Source organism: Lagenorhynchus albirostris, chromosome 2 (assembly GCF_949774975.1).
Source record: "Lagenorhynchus albirostris chromosome 2, mLagAlb1.1, whole genome shotgun sequence".
Lineage (NCBI taxonomy): Eukaryota > Metazoa > Chordata > Mammalia > Artiodactyla > Delphinidae > Lagenorhynchus > Lagenorhynchus albirostris.
This window is the reverse complement of record NC_083096.1, coordinates 84,205,833-84,224,433: the sequence shown is the minus strand read 5'-3', so window position 1 is coordinate 84,224,433 and position 18,601 is coordinate 84,205,833. Positions and strand designations below refer to the sequence as shown.

At 49.8% G+C, this 18,601-nt stretch overlaps 1 protein-coding gene across 3 annotated transcripts in view; it reads left to right on the top strand.

Moving 5' to 3' along the window:
• Positions 1-12,418, top strand: part of MAB21L3 (mab-21 like 3) — a 54,223-nt gene extending 41,805 nt beyond the window's left edge. For 2 of the 3 annotated variants that reach the window (XR_009538821.1, XR_009538822.1), the window contains exons 8-10: positions 4,400-4,473; positions 4,880-4,951; positions 7,195-7,806. The gene's annotated coding sequence lies outside the window, so the exon portion shown is untranslated. Of the gene's footprint in view, positions 1-4,399; positions 4,474-4,879; positions 4,952-7,194; positions 7,807-12,292 lie in introns of those variants that run through there. The other variant, XR_009538823.1, reaches the window with a different exon arrangement.
• Positions 12,419-18,601: the final 6,183 nt, after the last annotated feature.

The following is an 18,601-nucleotide window of genomic DNA, read 5'->3' as shown; positions in this document are numbered from 1 at the left end:
GAAGTCTCAAGATTTCTTCTTCAAACTTTTTGTTTAAATTAATTAATTAATTAATTTATGGCTGCATTGGGTCTTCGTTGCTGCGCGTGGGCTTTCTCTAGTTGCGGCGAGCAGGGGCTACTCTTCGTTGTGGTGTGCAGGCTTCTCATTGCGGTGGCTTCTCTTGCTGCGGAGCATGGGCTCTAGGCGCGCGGGCTTCAGTAGTTGTGGCACGTGGGCTCAGTAGTTGTGGCTCACGGGCTCTAGAGCGCAGGCTCAGTAGTTGTGGCACAGGGGCTTAGTTGCTCTGAGGCATGTGGGATCTCCCCGGACCAGGGCTCAAACCCATGTCCCCTGCATTGGCAGGCGGATTCTTTACCACTGAGCCACCAGAGAAATCCATGGCAGGTGGATTCTTAACCACTGCGCCCCCCGGGAAGTCCCCTCAAATGGTTTTAAAACTATTGGTTCAATGTCTTTAGTCATTATAGGACTATTCAGATTATCTATTTCATCATGACTGAACTGATAGTTTGTGGTTTCTGAGAAATTGGTCCAAGTCACCTAAATTGTCAGACTTGTGTGTGTAGAGTTGTTCATAGTACTTCCCTTATTATCTCTTTAATGTCTACAGGGTCTATAGTGATATCTCTCTTTTATTCCTGATGTTGGTAATTTGTGTCTTCTGTCCTTTTTAAACTAGACGTTTATCAATTTTATTGATCTTTTCCAAGAACCATCTTTTGGTTTCACTGATTTTTCCCTATTGTTTTTCTGTTTTCATCTTTATTGATATCTGCTCTTTTTGTTTGTTTTTGAAGCATCTCTTTTTTAAAAATTTTATTTTATTTATTTATTTTTGGCTGTGTTGGGTCTTTGTTGCTGTGCGCGGGCTTTCTCTAGTTGCAACTAGGGGGGGCTACTCTTTGTTGCAGTGTGCAGGCTTCTCATTGCGGTGGCTTCTCTTGTTGCGGAGCACAGGCTCTAGGCACACGGGCTTCAGTAGTTGTGGCATGTGGGCTCAGTAGTTGTGGCATGCGGGCTTCAGTAGTTGTAGCTCACAGGCTCTAGAGCACAGGCTCAGTAGTTGTGGCGCACGGGTTTAGTTGCTCCACGGCATGTGGGATCTTCCCGGACCAGGGCTCCAACCTGTGTCCCCTGCATTGGCAGGCGGATTCTTAACCACTGTGCCACCAGGAAAGCCCTGATAGCTGCTCTTATTTTGTTATTTCCTTCTTTCGGCTGGCTTTGGATTGATTTTGCTCTTCTTGGTCTAGTTTCCTAAGGTATAAGCTTGGATGATTGATTTGTTATCTTTCTTCTTTTCTACTATAAGCATTTAATCCCGTAAGTTTCCCTCTAAGCACTGCTGTAAGTACATCCCATAAATTTTGATACGTTATATTTTCATTTTCATTTGGTTCAAAATATTTTCTAATTTTCCTTGAGACTTCCTCTCTGACTAATGGATTATTTTTAAGTGTTTTATTTAATTTCCAAGAGTGTAGAGATTTTCTCACATATGCTTCTATGACCATTAAACCTAGGAATACTGCAGAAATCTTAAAAAGCCGTTAGTTTTTGTGTGTGTGTGTGTGTGGTACGCGGGCCTCTCACTGTTGCGGCCCCTCCCGTTGCGGAGCACAGGCTCCGGACGCGCAGGCTCAGCGGCCATGGCTCACGGGCCCAGCCACTCCGCGGCATGTGGGATCCTCCCGGACCGGGGCACGAACCTGCGTCCCCTGCATCAGCAGGCGGACTCGCAACCACTGCTGCACCAGGGAAGCCCCAAAAGCCGTTAGTTTTAAAACTCAATAACTTATTGAACACCTCCTGTGTGCAAGGCACTAGGCTAGGTACTGTTTTGGGTCCAAGGCTGCATGAGATTTAATTCCAGCCTTCAAGGAATTGACTGTCTAGGAGGGAAGCCAAGACTTTGGCAAATAAGTGGGATGCATGGTGGTCGGTGATACGTGCTTCTGCGTGATGCAGAGCAGCACGGCAGTGGGGGTCTCTTCCAGCTGAGGTGGTCAAGGTCAAGAGTGTGAGGTGGACCTTGAAAATGGGTACGATTTCTACAGTGATGGTCTTAGGGAAGGCCATTTCTAGTTAGACAGAACTTTGCTTGGCAGTGGCAGTAGCTCCTGCCCTGTGGGCACCTCTCCTCCCGTGCCCAACTGAGCCTGCTGCCACTTGGCACACTTGACCTGCTCAGTCCACACGTATCTGGGGAATGGACTCGTGAGACTCACTAGACTGAGGGTCTTCTAAAGGTTGGAGGCAGCTCCCAACGCCTTTAGAGAAAGGGGTATTGTTGTGTGTGTTCTGGGCCAGCAGAGGTAAAGGTGGGGGTGATAAAAATAAAAACGAAGATCAAAAGAATATTCTACCTCCATCCTGCAAACTCACAGACAGAGCTGGTCCTTCAGCTTTGTCAGAAATTGAGCTAAGGACGTGGAAGTCAAGGACTCGAGACAATCGAGCGACTCATTGGCAGACCCTGGAACACGCTGCCAGGTTGTGACCGTGAGTCAAATTACCTCTGGGATTCTGGCCTCTCTGGCCCACAGAAGCCAGGAAATGCTGGAGTCGCTGAAGCCAGAGAAGAGTAGAATGACAAGGGGTGGGAAAGAAAACATTTGTTTCAGGCCGGAGGTCTCCAGCTCATTGAAGAAACAGAGGGGAAAATGTGAGGTGAAAATAGCTCCCATCCCTTCCAGACACCTGAGAGGTCAACCAACAAGAAAGACTTCTGGAGAAACTGAGAATTAATAGCCATAAGTCCTCATAACCACGTCTTTTTCATTCTTCCTGAAGTTTCCAGTCATATTTCACTTCCTTTCCCATTTTTCTTTGAAAGATGATTCGCAGGGTCTGCTTTCAGCACATAAACACAAAACAAAACCAAGGTTTCTGAAAATTTGGAATTTGCATTTTTTCCATCAATTTATTTTGCACTTGCATATTTTGTTTTTACTGAAGAATGATTGTACATGTGTTGGTGATTTAACAAGAAGGAAATACTTGTTTTAAGTCTTCTAGCAAAGACTAAAATAACTAGATTTAATTTTATTAAAAAAATTGTTTTTAAAGAAAATGGTTAATTTCTCATTGAATTTCTGTAGGCAAGTTACTTAAACTCTGTCAGTCTCAGTCTCCTTATCTGTAAAACAGAGATAATAAAACCTACCTCATGGGGTTGCCATGACGTGGGGGAAGATAAGATAGCAATCTTAAGAGCACCTTGCACTGCTGAGCAAGTGCAGAACCAAGGTATGGATATGAACTGCATGAATAAATCAATGACAGAGTAAATCACCCCAACGCCTTATGACGTCCTATCTTGGAACTTCCATATAATGCTATAAAATTGGAACTAATCGTGGTGCCTTGGTATCTGGCCCCCAGATGAAAGGTCGACATGACCTGTTTTCTTGTGCAAACTACTTTGTTTTAAAGAGAGGTAATTCTAAAGCAGCAAGAATTTTTATAAAGAACTAGCTTCTGATTTATGCAAAAACAAGATGTCCTGAGGGGTTTTCTATTTTTTATGGTGCTTTATAGTTCATAAATGACCTTAACATGCCTTATCTCTTTTGCATTTCCAAAATCACCCCCAGAGAAAAGGCTGGGAAGGGATCAATCACTTTGGCTTTACAAATGGGGAAGTGAAGACTCCAAGAGAGTAAAGAACTCACCCATGGCTAATAAGGGCTAGAAGTAGTCTCAAACCTAGACTCTTATGCCCAATTCTGTCTCTATGGTCTAGAGGACTATGGTTAAAGCTCTTTAAAAGATGACTGAACCCTTTTGTACTTATTGTGCATTTTCCTACAGTGCCTACAAGCATCTGAGTCATAGTTTAGACTAATATTTCATTAGTTTTCATGATGACAGTATGTGAGAGTTTACCTATATTACTTAGTTTGCAACGTGTGCTTAAACTCCAAGTATATAATGGGATGAAGTGGGGGAGGAAGAGGGAGTCAGGTGGGCTATTCCACAGGCTGCTCTGGGCTTCCTGGACTGACCACTAACCAAGCCTCTGCACTGCATGGTTCCTGCCACTTGGTTGTCCATTTTCGATTCATCTTGCCCACTTGCAGTTTCGTGCCTCCCCAAATTCAACAGGGGACAGGCCTCGCAGATGGATCTGGCCTGCTCAGGACAGATTATGACACAGTTTAAGGAATACCTGCGTCCGTTCAGACTCCCCAGGTGATCTTACCAGGATAACCCTGCTCAGGGCAGGCCTCGGAAGACACAGTAAGCTATAGTGGGTCCTGAGGTTGTGCCTGGGATCCCATGAAAAACCCAGGAGTGTCCTCGCCTCAAGGCATACAGTCTCATTTCTCCTGTTTGTACTACCTAAATAATTGGATCTGCGAAGGAATTGGTTCTCTAATGCCTTTTCTTTCAGTGAATTCCCAACATTATTTCACGTTACCAGAAGCCGTGAGAAAGAAGCATCAACCGGCCAGCCCGTGTCCCTCGGTGAGTTGCTGTCACATTGCCCAGGACCACCCTGAGCATTGCCAGATGCTTAGCATCCCGGGTGCCTGGGTACCAAGTGTTGCTAACCCCCCTCCCCAGTCACTGTGACAACCAAACACATCCACCCAACCTCCTCCTGCCATTTTGAAATACCCATATGGCCCTCACATGAAAATCACTGAATTAGTTTGACTAGTGATTTTTTTGTTTAGAAATATCTTACCTAATGACAGAAGAGCTGGCAGGCTATGGACCGCAGGCAGAATTTATCCCATGGCCTGCTTTTTTGGGTGACTCTCAAGCTAAGAATGGTTTTCGTATTTTTAAAGAACTGGGAAGAGGAGAGGCAGCAATAGAGTCTGCATGTGGTCTGCAAAGTCTATATTTACTCTTTGGCCCTTTATAGGTAATGTTCACAACTCAACAAGCAATGACCAAGTGCCAAGCACGCTGCCAGGCGCTGGTGATCCCATGACGGGTAAGACATCATTTTTGACCCGTGTGGGAGAAAATAAATGAGCCTTCACAGCAAGTGCAGTGGGGTCATACACACGTTGCTAGGGAAGCACCAATGAGGGTCACCCAGCTCAGCCTTGGGACTGAGGGCGTGCAGATGGGGGATCCTTCCAAGAGCGGGCAGCAGGTAAAATGAGTCTGGAAAGAGAGGAAGCTGTTAGCCAGGAGAAAGTGGGGGGAGGGTGATGAGGTAGAAAACAGCCTAGACAGACAGAGAGAGAGAGACAGAGGGGTGCAAAAGTTGTGAGCGGGACGTGAGGTGGAGAGTGTCACGGGCTGAAGCTGGAGCGGGGCGCTGAAGTTTGTGCCTCACAGCTAGATGCTGGACTCTACCAGATTCAGATGCTGGCCCCGTCACTTAGGACCTGCGTGGCTTTAAGCAAAGTACTTAACCTTTGGTGCCTCATCTGTAACATGTGGTTGGGAAGAGTACCTGTCCCATGGGGCTGCTGAGAGCATTAGATGAGACCGTACATACAAGGCATGCAGAACTTTGCCAGCCGATAATGAGCCCTTGGCGAACGGTGGTGATTGTTGTTGTTGCTGAGGTCATTGCTCTTATTATGCTCTCAGTGATGGGAAGGCACTGAAAAACTGTGAGCACCTACTGTGTACCTGCCTTTACGTGAGTCACCAGGAATACAGTGGTCTTACTTGTCTTATGACACCTGTACGAGACGTAGGCCTCACAGAAAGCCAGTCAAAAAGGGTTGTGACTATGGGGCTCCCTGGTGCCAATTGCCGGAGCGTTCAGGAAATGGTAATGATCCAGCCATCCTTTGCTGAAGTTGCTTAGGATCAGCTGCAAGCGTAAGAGTGGGTATCTGAGAGCCCAGGGAGGCAGGTTGGCCAAAAGAAGGGCATTAAGAACTCCTCAAGTCGAAAGCCACGTGCTTCCCACTTTCTCCTAAAAGGAAAATACCAAACGTGTTTAATAGTGGAGGAAAGTATCAAGCCTTCATGGTACCAGACTCACGCTTGATCCTGGACAGCTTTTCTTTGCCTCAGTGGCCCTATCAACTCAGCAACTCTCTGAAATTGCTTTGGCCTCGTGGAATCCTTCCGTGGGTCTCTGCTTCTTCATACCCTCTCTGCGTGTAGTCCAATCCACAGCTTGGACAGACACGGGAGGCCCTCACCCATGAGTTGGGCCCACCTGGGTTTCTCCGCCCTGGAAGTGGAGTCCACAACCCAGCCAGGGCTTGCGCTGGACAGAAGGGGAGTCACTTCCTGCCCTCCCTTGTAGAGCATCCCTCTAGCTGCTCTGCTCCTGGGACCTTCTCAGACACAAACTTCGCCTGCAAGAGAGGTGGGGAGGAAGTGCCAATTGGCTGCAGGCAGGTCTGCACCCCGTCAGCTCATTCCTCCTGCTGACAGTGCAGTGGGTTGAGAGAGCTCCCCTCCTTCTGTGGAGCCCTTCCAAGGCCTCTAAGCTGCTGGTGACCTGCAAGTTCAGTTGCCTCTCCGTGTGGGTTGGCCATGTGTCAGCGAACCCGCTGTGGGAGTTCTGAGGATGCAGCCCTCAGGTTGAGTATGGTGGTGGTGGGGTCCCCGGGATGCCCTTAGCCCACGTGCTGCTGTCCCCACTGCAGGAGCAGCCCGAGCTGGTAAGCCGGCAGCCTCCGCCCCGCAGCGCAGGGCCCGCGCTGGTCGGTCTCTGACTATGCAATCTCTAATTGCTCTGGGTCCCTTTGAGGAGGAGGCATTACCTTTGCTATTATTATATAATAATGAGGCAGTGTTCCTGTTTTCTGAGGCTTTCTGGTTGAGCACACTGTACTCTGTGAGGAAATACGCTCTTATTTATTTTCTCTCCAGAATATCAAAGTTGACAGCACAGAGACATAGGTCTGTGGTCAGTTTCAGACCATTTACCTCTCCCGGTCCCACACTCCTCTCCTTATCAGCCACCCTGTCGCCTGCCCCTGGGCCTCCAGCCCTCTCACCCATGTACCACCTCTTTAGAGCACTCACAGTGTACAGCACTCAGCACTTTGTTCCAATGTACCCATTTCATTCTTACAATAGCCCTAGGAGGTAAGTATTATTATTGTTCTCATTTCACAGCTGAGAAAACCTGAGGCCTGGAGAGGATCAGGCGGTTCAGTAACTTGCGCAGGGTCACATAGTTTGTCAGCAGCAGAGCAGATTCAAACCCGGGCCGTCTGACTCCATCATTTGTGCTTTTAACTTCGTGCTATTCAGCCCCCAGGTCTGGTGCTTTTTCTGTGTGGCTCTACATACAGAACAAACTGGAGGTACGTGACAGGTGGCATCGGGCCAGCGGACACCGTGGAGCCGAGGACACAGTCGATCAGTGCAGACGACCTCCCACGTGAGAAGAGGAGCCCTGTGGAAGCCTTAGGCCATTCAAAGTGGATGAAGCTCTCCTTTCTCCCTGAGATGTTCCCAGAGCTTCTCAGGTAACCCCAGCTGCTGTGCCTGACATCCCTGTGGGAAGCCCAGCACCTCCAGAGCAATTCCTGGAATTCTCAAAGCTTCCTAGAACCAGACTTGGTTTGAGTAAATGAGCTACGGACAACTGGGTACTGGACGCCCGGGCTCTGGGACCAGCTGTCCGGGCACGGCCAGCAGTAGGCCACGGGGACCCTGCCCAGGAACACCCAGTGGACACATCTTGGGGTCTGTCATTGTGTACCTCTGGGGCTGGGCCTGTCTGTGTAAACAGACAAAGGTGTATTTCACAAGGGTGTTCTTCACTGGCTGTCCCTTTGTGTCTTTATCTTCCCCCACGTGTGTGTGTGTGTGTGTGTGTGTGTGTGTGTGGCTTATGTCAAATGTGGGTATGTACCAACATGAGCATAAAGTGTGTCAAAGTCTGTGTGTGTGGAACAGAGAGGCTGGAGGTATGTAGCTGTGCGTCCACGTGTGTGCGAGTGGGCTGACTCGCCTAGCGGCTCTCAGCACACTCCTAGTGGCTTATAGCCACCTTGGCATTCTTCCTGTGCCGCTCCAAGGCCCCCAGCAATGTTCCAAGACCATCTGGGCCCTGTTTCGCAGAGCAGGCAAGCACTGAAGTGGCTTAGTTCTTGGTTGGCTTCCGTTCCTGTAGGAACAGCCCCTCCAGCTTTCCTCTACTCCCACTGGTTTCTGCTCTCCTCTGCTGCTCTGGCCCCCCCATGTGGACTGCCCCCTGGGCCCCATCAGAGGGAGCTGGCAAACGTTTGGTTTGGAGGCAGCTTTTGAGCTAAAGAAAAGACAGCGCCCAAGAGTCCCCGGCGCCATGGCAGGACCATGTCCGTGAACCTCAGCATTCCACGCTCCATCCCCTTCTGATCTGAGCCTCTCCCCCCAACCCAGGTGGGCACAACTCATGGGGGAGGGCCCTCCCCTCTCCAGTCATTCTGCCTCTGATTGGTTGCAGTGGGGAGCAGCAGGACCCTCCGAGATGCCTCGGGGCTCCTCTCTGGATCTCTGAGGATTGTACTCACAGCCTCCACGGCGCCCTCAATGCTGGGAGAACTGGGGACTGTCAGGGCTGTGACAACCTGTGACTATTTGGACTTTGATGGAGAGGGAAAGGCGAAGCTGCTGATGGGATGTCAGGAGAGAAGTACCAGTTCAAGAGGCAGATGTGGGAGATGGGTTCTGCAGCCTGGCAGGGAGAGGCAGCTCTTGGCACCGGCTGCCAGAGGGCGGATGCTAAGTCACTCCCTCTGCAGCAGTTCTCCTGCGCGATTTCGTGCGCTCCCTCCTCCTCAGCACCTGTGCCCGGGGCTTCGGGATGTGACTGACCACCCACCCCCCATGCTCTTTGGCAGTGGGGCTTAGACAGGGTGCCTGCAGCTGGGGACTCTCTTAGGATGAGGGAAAACAATCAGAAAGCTCTGTGACGTCAGACAAAGTGCTTAAGCCCTCTGTGGCTGTTTTCTAATCTGTAAAGTGGGGATGGTAACAGGGTGGTGGTGAGAGTTGAGTTACTGTATGGAAAGCACTTAGGGCAGTATCTGGCACGTAGAAAGCACTCAACAATTGTTTGCTACTATTAAGACAATCCCAGAGGTCAATCTGGCCTTTTCCCAGGGTTCGCAGGGCATGGGGGGTAAGGGAGGGTAGGGAGACCTGTCTTTTGTGGTGTCAAGCCTTGGAGGAAGGGAGCGTCAATGCCCTTCACCCCTGGAAAGGATTCACACTGTCCTGGAATTATTGGGTGCATCTGGGATGCCTGGTGGACCCAGCCCAGGGCCGCCTCCCTGTCAAGGCAGGTGAGGGCTGCAAGCATCGCAAAAACCTACCCTCCCAGGACAGGACCTGTCTTTCTGGGCTCTTCTCTCATCTTTGAAGTCTTTTCTTAAAGGTCAGTAAAGCAGAGAGACCCCTCTAGAATTCATCTCTGGTGATAAGGGCAGCAGACACGGGCTCTAAAAATAAACCTTAATAAGATTTTAAATACACACTTTCCACAACAATTCCGATCACGATTCTTGTTTCTTTCCCGGAGCAATGTGACCTATAGAGAAACCCATCCCCACAGAGGAGGAAATGTCAAAGGCTTCCAGAGTGTGGCACTGAATCTGGATAAGGCTTTGCTCTGGGGTCCAGCCTCGCCAGAAGGCCCTCCAGTCTTTGCACTGAGAGGCCCCTTTCCAGTCCCACCCCAGGGGTGCACCTGGTTCTCCCACCTTCACCCCCACCCCAACTGGGGTGAACCTGAGCCCCGTGGCAGCATTTCTGTCCCCAGAGGCCAGGAGGGACAGGAGAAGCTGTCTCTGCGTTGTTACACGTCGCCCCCCCCCACCCCGTCCCCCTGCATGCAGCTCTCAGAGGTGGTGGATGGGGACCATCGAGGCTGACTAGTTTACTGGGTCTGGGGCCAGCCCAGTGGGCACACAGGACAGTGAGGGTGCTGTGCAATGCCCAGGAGGAGGCTCGGGCTCCGGGTCTCCAACAGCTCAGCGGGCCGACTGGGACAAGCCAGCCAAAGAATGCTGCAGAGAAGTCTCTCCAACTCCTTCTCATAGCAAAGCGAGAAAAGGTCAGCGGGGTGCTGGGATCGCTGTCAGGACACCGGGTTTCTCCTGGGGCGTTCTAAACTGGGGGTGGAAGTGGGAAGGGAGGCTGCACGGGGGGGTAAGAGAAGAAAGAAAAAGGCGGGGAGAAAAGGGGGGAATGGTACGGGGGAGGAGAGTAAGGGGAAGGAGAAAGTTGGGAAAGAGAAAGGAAGAGAGGGTGGAGCCAGGGGAAGGGCGGGGAGAGGGCGACAAAGGCCGCAATGCGGCCGGCGCTCCCCGCGCTCCGATGCGCCCGCGCTGCAGCCGGTGGGACCCGCCATCCCCGCAGGGGCGTCTGGAGAGGGGGCGCGGGAGCCGCGGGCAGGGTTGGGGTGGGAGGAGAAGGAAGGAGCTGGGGAGGAAAAGGGGCGGAAGCACAGGGCCCGGGAGGTTTTACTGACGCCGCCCTGGGAGGTGGGGTGGGGAGGGGTGGCGTGGGGCGCGGGCCGGCTCCCACCTGCGCCCCCAGCGCCGGGCGGCCCTGCGCCGCATCCCGCCGCCGCCCGCTGAATCGCCTCCCACGTACTGGTATTTTCTCCTAGCTTTCAGTTGAATGGTGGAATGTTTTCACCATTTCCTTCCTGGAGCTGAGGTTGAGGCCCACTCTCTCCGCTGGTATGAAATACTATTCTTGTACTCTCGCTTTTGACTCTGGTTTGGGATTTGAGAATGGAGAAGGTACATTCTCTCGTAATTAATTTAGGTGGCTGTCACTGTGGTCACGGCTGGCCCCAGGCAAAGAGCAGAGCCTGAGAAATTGAGGCCATGGAAAGGAAATAATAACATGGCCTGCATGGGCCACAAAGAGAGCCTTACTTAACCTACTGCTAAGTGGCGGAGCTCGCCCGCGCTTCGCGCTCTTCTCTCTAGCACTCGCTGTGCGTGAGCACTAACCATGTACCAAGCATTTGTTATACTGCCTCATTTAATCCCCAGAGTCACCCCGTATATTAGCTTTTACAGCCCCCTTTTACAGATCAGAAAACGACAATTCAAAGAGGTTAAGAAATTTGCACTCTTCCAGCAGCAGGAAAAGCTCGGAATGGAACCATGATCTCTCCTGTATACCAGGCAGCCCCTCCTGATTCTTGTCTTTGCAATCCCAACATTCCCAGTTTCCTCCATCCCCCTCTCTCTCCTTATCCCACCCACAGTGAGGTTTCAGGCCTGAAGTGTCCCCTTCTCGTCCCTCCCCAGGATTTGCCTTTTAAATAGAATCTAAGCTTCAGGTGAAAGAGCCATGTCTTAAGGGAACTGATTTAAGTGACAGCCAAGAAGGCAGAGCGGTACTGTGGGCGCAGCAAGCCCTGCAGTCCCGCCCCCCGGCCCCCCGCAGCCGCTAGAGAAGCCGGGCCCTTTCTATCCGTGGGCTGGGCTTTACGGGGAAAAGAGGAGTGGCTGGACCTTAGCTGAGAAGCTACTGCGTGCCTGGCACATTCTGCCGCACGCTTCGTAAATGTTACCCCTCGATCCCTCACAGCTACCCACGAGGTGGTCGCTACTCTCCGCATCTCACAGAAAGAGGAAACCGGGGTCTTCTCAGAGGTGAAAGAACTTGCCCAAGGACATGCTGCTAGGAAGTGCCTGAGTCCTAGGAAGTGCCTGAGTTGGAATCGAAACCCATTCATTCATTCCTTAAGCCTATTTTTATTCTTTATGATTTTTGCTGTGTGCAGGGATATGGAGATGAGATATTATCCTCCCCTCACTGTTTATGCTCCCAAGAAGGCGAATAGACATGAGCAAATCACTACAGTTAGGTGTTGTATGATAGTTGCCGTATGGGGTGCTGTGAGCCGACCACAAACGCTAAATCGTGGCCAATTCCACGTAGGCAGGCGGTGGGGAAGTGGAAGGGAGCCAGGAAGAAAAGAAAACCTTTTTGAAAGAGACCTGTTCAGCCGGGCGTTTTTCTTCCCCCTCCCCCGCGTTGCCTCCAGAAACCACTGTGATATGGGGGAGGGGCGCACCGGGGGCTCGGACGGGGCCTCTTTGAATGTCCCTTGATGCCCATGCTCAGGGCCACCCGACTTCACTGCAGCATTCTGAAGATTATTAGATCATTATGGAGTGCCCTGCATTTCATGGTATATTTGGGCATCCTAAATGTGCAGGAATCATCTTTTTATTTTTTCCCCCTGCTTTCCCAGTTCAACAGGAGATGATTTTAAAATATGCTTGACTTGAAGAACAGGATTAAAAAAAAATGTGGGGAGCCTGAGGTAAAAATGGAAACGAGATGAAACCCAAAGTATTTTCAAGGTGTCTTTCTCTGTGTTTCTATTTTGCAGGTTTTAAAAGCAGAATTAAAGTGTAAAGAAGAGGGAAATGGCTCTGATGCAGCATTTACGTAAGAAACATTCAGAAAAAGAGGCTGTGATGCTGAAAGTTTCCTTATTATACTGCACTAAAAATCTCCCTTGGGATCGGCGGAAGTTTAAATTAGCTGGGGAGTGGAGGAAATAAAATCCCCCTTTTCAAATTGCAAATCTCTCCCAAACTGAACATTTCGCCTGAGGAAATGGCCATACTGTGTTCAGGAGCAGACAAAGCCCTCTTTGATTGAGGGCTCCACCTTCATCAAGCCTTCGTTACAATTCCCTGACTCGCACTGCATCCGCCGGACATGTCCCTACACTGCGCCGAGGGCTACGTCACAGGCCTTGAGCGTCTCTCTCAAGGAGGCCCTTGTTTTAGTGGGTGTGCAGTTTGCTCTAGAAATGTGTCCACAAGCCATATAATTGACTCGAGAAATCAGAGTCAGTGGAAATAGCACAAAATGTCATCCACTTCTACAACCCTCTATTTATTTTATTTTATTTTTTTTTGCGGTACGCGGGCCTCTCCCTGTTGTGGCCTCTCCCGTTGCGGCGCACAGGCTCCGGACGCGCAGGCTCAGTGGCCATGGCTCACGGGCCCAGCCGCTCCGCGGCATGTGGGATCTTCCCGGACTGGGGCACGAACCCATGTCCCCTGCATGAGCAGGCGGACTCTCAACCACTGCGCCACCAGGGAAGCCCCCACAACCCACTATTCTGAACGTGTGTATTCCTATATGTTTTCTCCAACAACTATCAAATATTTACATGTTAAACTGCAAAGAATTCACATAATGCCATCAACACAGTGTCCCGGCTCTCTGTGGCTGCATAAGGAGCTACCCTAAACTTGGTGACTTCAACAGCAAACCGTTTGGTTAGGTTGTTGTGATTTTGTAGCTCAGGAAGGAGGGCGGGGCTCAGCTGCTGATTCCCCTGCTCCAGGTGGTGTCAACTGGGATCACCTGGTGATATTCAGCTAGTTAGTGGGGCTAATCCGGAGTTTCCAAAACAGTTTTATTCACACATGTGGCACCTTGGCAGGGATGGCTGGAAGGGTGGACTCCATGGGCCCCTCTCTCTTCCTGTAGACTCAAGCCCTCTCTGTACAGTCTCTCCAGCCAGGTGGCCAGACTCTACGTAACAGCTGTTACCACTCATACGGCTCCCCACATGACAGGCCAATAAATTGAGGACAGGTTATCGGGGCAAGGAATAGCGGCTTTATTTGGAAAGCCAGCAGACCAGGAGGATGGAGGACTAGGGTCCCAAGAAACTCTCTTGAGTTAGAATTCAGGCTTCTTTTATACTAAAAGAGGAGGGGGTGTGGGTGGCTCCTGCAAACTTTTTTTTTTTAATTAATTTATTTATTTTGGGCTGCATCAGGTCTTCGTTGCTGCGTGGGCTCTCTCTACTTGCGGTGAACGGGGGCTACTCTTCGTTGCGGTGCGCGGGCTTCTCATTGCGGTGGCTTCTCTTGTTACGGAGCATGGACTCTAGGCACGCGGGCTTCAGTAGTTGTACCACGTGGGCTCAGTAGTTGTGGCTCATGGGCTTTAGAGCACAAACTTAGCAGTTGTGGCGCACGGGCTTAGTTGCTCCGCGGCATGTGGGATCTTCCCGGATCAGGCCTCGAAGCCGTGTTCCCTGCATTGGCAGGCGGATTCTTAACCACTGCGCCACCAGGTAAGTCCCGTCCTGCAAACTTCTTGGTGCCAGAATCCTTTGTTCTGTCCGCGGGTCACAAGGTTCCTATAAACCTCCAAGAAGAGAATGTTATTCTCTGTTCTGCAACTTTTTATCTCTGTGAATGGAAAAGTGTTACACCTTTAAAGGTCAGAGCCTTGACAATGGACTATCGGGTATATTTCAGGCTATAGGCAACATTCTTAACTTGTAGCAAAAGCAATAGAATACAAAGGTTAAAGTAAAAGAAACAAATCTAATACAGAGTCAGGTTTGTTCTTGCCTCTTACAGTTCAGATCTCTTAACACCAAGGGTTCTGGGACTCCTAAAGCCCCAATTGTCAGACCCTATTAAAGGCTTTTCTTTGGAGTCCCAACGCTCCCAATTTCTTCCTCACCCTTTCCCTCCCTCCACCTCACCCTGACCCTGCTCAGGACAGCCACTTACTGTGCCCAGAACTGGCATAATGTCACGTCCACTGCAGTCTATTATTGGTCAAAGCAAGTCACAGTGCAGCCCAGCCCAGAATAATGTGGAGGGGAAATACACCCCGCCTGTCTATGGGAGGAGGGTCAAAGAATTTGTGTCCATCCCTAACCCAGTGGCCAACTACACCCATTATCAGTAGGGTTTATGTGTAGACTTATTTTTCCAGGGATAAGAATAGACTACACAGAAGCATAGAACCTGAGATTTGGAAGGGACCTTAAACATCATCTAGTTCCACATCCTAATTTTACAGATGATAAGCGAGGCTAAGAGAGAGCTAACGAACTGAGTCACACAGTCACTAGCTGCAAAGGGAAGTCTCAACCCCAGCTGTTTTAACTCCAGATTCAACAAGATATTTACTGAATGCCTACTAGGTTCACAGTGCAGCACTTACACTGAAGGAAGAGATACAAAGTTGAATCTTATGCAGTTCTTGGTATCTAAGAGTTTACAATTCAGGGGAGAGGAAGAGTCAAGAAATGAAGGTAATACAGGAAAATAAGAATTGCAAATAACATGCCATGAAACTCTACAGAATAATAAATGTAATCCAGCGAGAGAGTTTAGGAAGGGATTTCTGAAGACCTGGGTCTGACATGGGTCTTTAAGGATGGGTGAAACTGTAGACTGGTGGCAGCATAGCAGGAGGCTGCTCTAGCCAGAGCACATGGTGAGCAAAAGGAGAGACAGGGGATAGCCAGGGAAGTGAGGACTTAATGCTGCATCACCCATACTCTGACCCAGAATGCACCCTGTTCAGATAGATGTCCAGACCTGCAACGAGCCTGCTGTGGTTCACTGAGATGCTTTACGTGAATTCTCCTCTAGGAGCAGGCTCAGCGTTCTGTTCCAGCCCAGCCATTCCCAACACTGACTACACAGTAGAATCTCCACGGATGTCAGATTCTCTGGGATGGGACTCAGGTCTTGATTTGGTTTTTAACTCTTCAGGTGATTTTAATGTGCTGGAGCAGTGGTTCTCAAATGCTAATGATCATCAGAATCACATGGAGGGCTTATCAAAACACAGATTACCGACTGCCCTGCCCCCCGAAGAGGTTCTGGTTTAGAAACTCTGGGGATGGGGCCCAAGAATTAGCCTCTCTCTAACAAACTCCCAGGTGATGGCTATGCTGCCGGTCCCTGGACTAACTGCACTTTGAGAACCACTGCCCCAAACAGTTGACCTAACCAGTTACCTCTGAATCCACCTACTTGGAAATTCTATCCTTGAAAAGAGAACCAAAGCCGCAGATGGCATAGCCCAAAGCCCTGCTCCTGCAAGTGTGGTCTGCAGACCAGGAGCATTGGGATCACCTGGGAGCTTGTTAGAATGCAGACTCTCGAGCCGCACCCCAGACCCAAGGAATCAGAATCTGCATTTTAACAGGACTGTCCAGGTGATTTGAAGGCACAGTACAGTTTGACAGGCTCTACTTTTGACCTAAGTTCTGAGTGTTAATTTCTCCTGGACACCTGAATCTTGATGGTCTCACAAGGTGAGCAGAGGCCCCCAGGCATAGTAGCTGTGATGACTCACTGGACATGGGCACAAACTGAGATGTTGGTAACACAGGAACTCACCTGAGCTTTTTAATACATAAACTATGAATTTGGATAATAGCAGCTAGATAACAAACACAACAGTTCTGTTTTTGGTGGTTTTTTTTTTGGTTTGGTTTGGTTTTGCAGTTTATGAAGCACTTTTACCTACAACTGGTTCTACATCTGTTAAAAAAATGTTGAAATACCTAACTCAAGCACAAGTAAAAACTGGAATCACTTAACTATCAGGAGTATCTATGACTTTCAATTCCCTTCACTCCTACCAGTGGGTGACCCCAGGCCATTTTCATAGCATTTGGCCCTATTCCAGACTGGGTGAAGTTTCTTTTCTTTTCTTTTTTTATTGTATTTTTTTCTTTTCTGAAGTTTCTATTTTGACTTCATGTATTGATTACCCCCTTCATACTGCTCTCAAAACTAAATGCCCCCAGCTAGCTCTGAGTTTCTTGCCTAAGGAGATTTTTCTTTCTTTTTACAAAGAGGAGAGTTAATGATTCATTTGGCAAAGATTTCACCCGTGAGTTTGGAATTTGCCTTATTTTCAGGTGGCTTGCTCTAAACCAGCTACACCTATGCTTTACCACTGGCAGGATACTGAAAGCCTTCCCCACCCCTCCCAGCATCCCAGACCTCGTGCCTTAGCTTCTAATCCAATTAGTTCAATTTAATCCCTTTCAGTGGAGGGGTGCAGCAGGGGTCAGGCTGCTGCCCTGTCTCATTCCCACTTGAGTCCTTCTGCATCCTTTTGCCAATCTCATGATCTGACGGATTGTTCCAAAATCTCTAGTGTGGTCTTTCATAGAAGAGAAAAAAAATCACCCAGGGAGGTCACTTCAGGTCTCTTGATAGTGCAGGCAGGTATTCAATGCCACTCTGGCAACGCTCCAACCCAGACAGTTCCTCGTGGACATTCTTGTCATTTTCACAGGATGCTGAACTTCTCTATTTTTAACAAAAGAACATCGTTGTCGGGATGAGAAAAAGTTTTGGCTTATGTGAAAGAAGAAAGTCACATCAATGCCGATAAAAAAGTAAAGGATCCTGATAGAATACTCGGTTTACTTGTCAAGGTACAGGTGATTATACTGTGATGGGAAGCAATCACCAAAATGATCCTCATCTGGCCGACCAGGTTTTTTTTTTTTTTTTTTTGCGGTACGCGGGCCTCTCACAGCTGCGGCCTCTCCCGTTGCGGAGCACAGGCTCCGGACGCGCAGGCTCAGCGGCCATGGCTCACGGACCCAGCCGCTCCACGGCATGCGGGATCCTCGCGGACCAGGGCACGAACCTGTGTCCCTTGCATCGGCAGGCGGACTCTCAACCACTGCGCCACCAGGGAAGCCCCAGGTGGTTTTGAAGGAGTGTATTATCTCGTGGCAGGAAAGGAGGGGGTGAACCACGCCAGGTAGGTTTCTTTGTGGGGGCATACGTGTGTGGCCAGCTTTGGGGAAAACAATGTACAAAAATTAGTTGGTTGTGAGCTTGATCAATCAGGGAGGGATTATCTGCTTGCCAGAAGAATTTGCCAGCAGTGTTTTTGGTTTTTTTTGGTTGCGTCGGGTCTTAGTTACGGCATGCAGGATCTTCATTGAGGCATGCGGCATCGTTCGTTGTGGCGCATGGGCTTCTCTCTACTTGTGGACGTGGGCTCTCGGGTTGAGGCACCCAGGCTTAGTTGCCCCGTGGCATGTGGGATCTTAGTTCCCTGACCAGGGATTGAACCTGCGTCCCCTACATTGGAAGGTGGATTCTTCAACACTGGACCACCGGGCAAGTCCCTGACAGCAGTTCCTTTAAATACTAAAGGAGCTGGGACTTGGAGAATCTGAGAGGAGATGGTGCTTTTATTTTTTGTAATTTTTTTTTTTCCTGGTACGGGGGCCCCTCACTGTTGTGGTCTCTCCCGTTGCGGAGCACAGGCTCCGGACGCGCAGGCCCAGCGGCCACGGCTCACGGGCTCCGCCGCTCCGCGGCATGTGGGATCCTCCCTGGACCGGGGCACGAACCCGTGTTCCCTGCATCGGCAGGCAGACTCCCAACCACTGTGCCACCAGGGAAGCCCTGTTTTTTTAATTGATGTACAATATTACATATGTTTCCAGGGTACAACATAGTGATTCACAATTTTTAAAGGTTATACTCCGTTTATAGTTATTATAAAATATTGGCCATATTCCCTTGTTGTACAATATATCCTTGTAGCTGTTTTTTTAAATTAATTTATTTTATTTACTTATTTTTGGCTGTTTTGGGTCTTCGTTGCTGCACGTGGGCTTTCTCTATTTGCGGCGAGCGGGGGCTACCCTTCGTTGCAGTGCGCAGGCTTCTCATTGAGGCAGCTTCTCGTTGAGGAGCACGGGCTCTAGGCATGCGGGCTTCAGTAGTTGTGGCTTGCGGGTTCAGTAATTGTGGCTTGCGGGCTCTAGAGCGCAGACTCAGTAGTGGCACATGGGCTTAGTTGCTCTGTGGCATGTGGGATCGTCCCAGACCAGGGCTCGAACCCACATCCCCTGTTGGCAGGCGGATTCTTAACCACT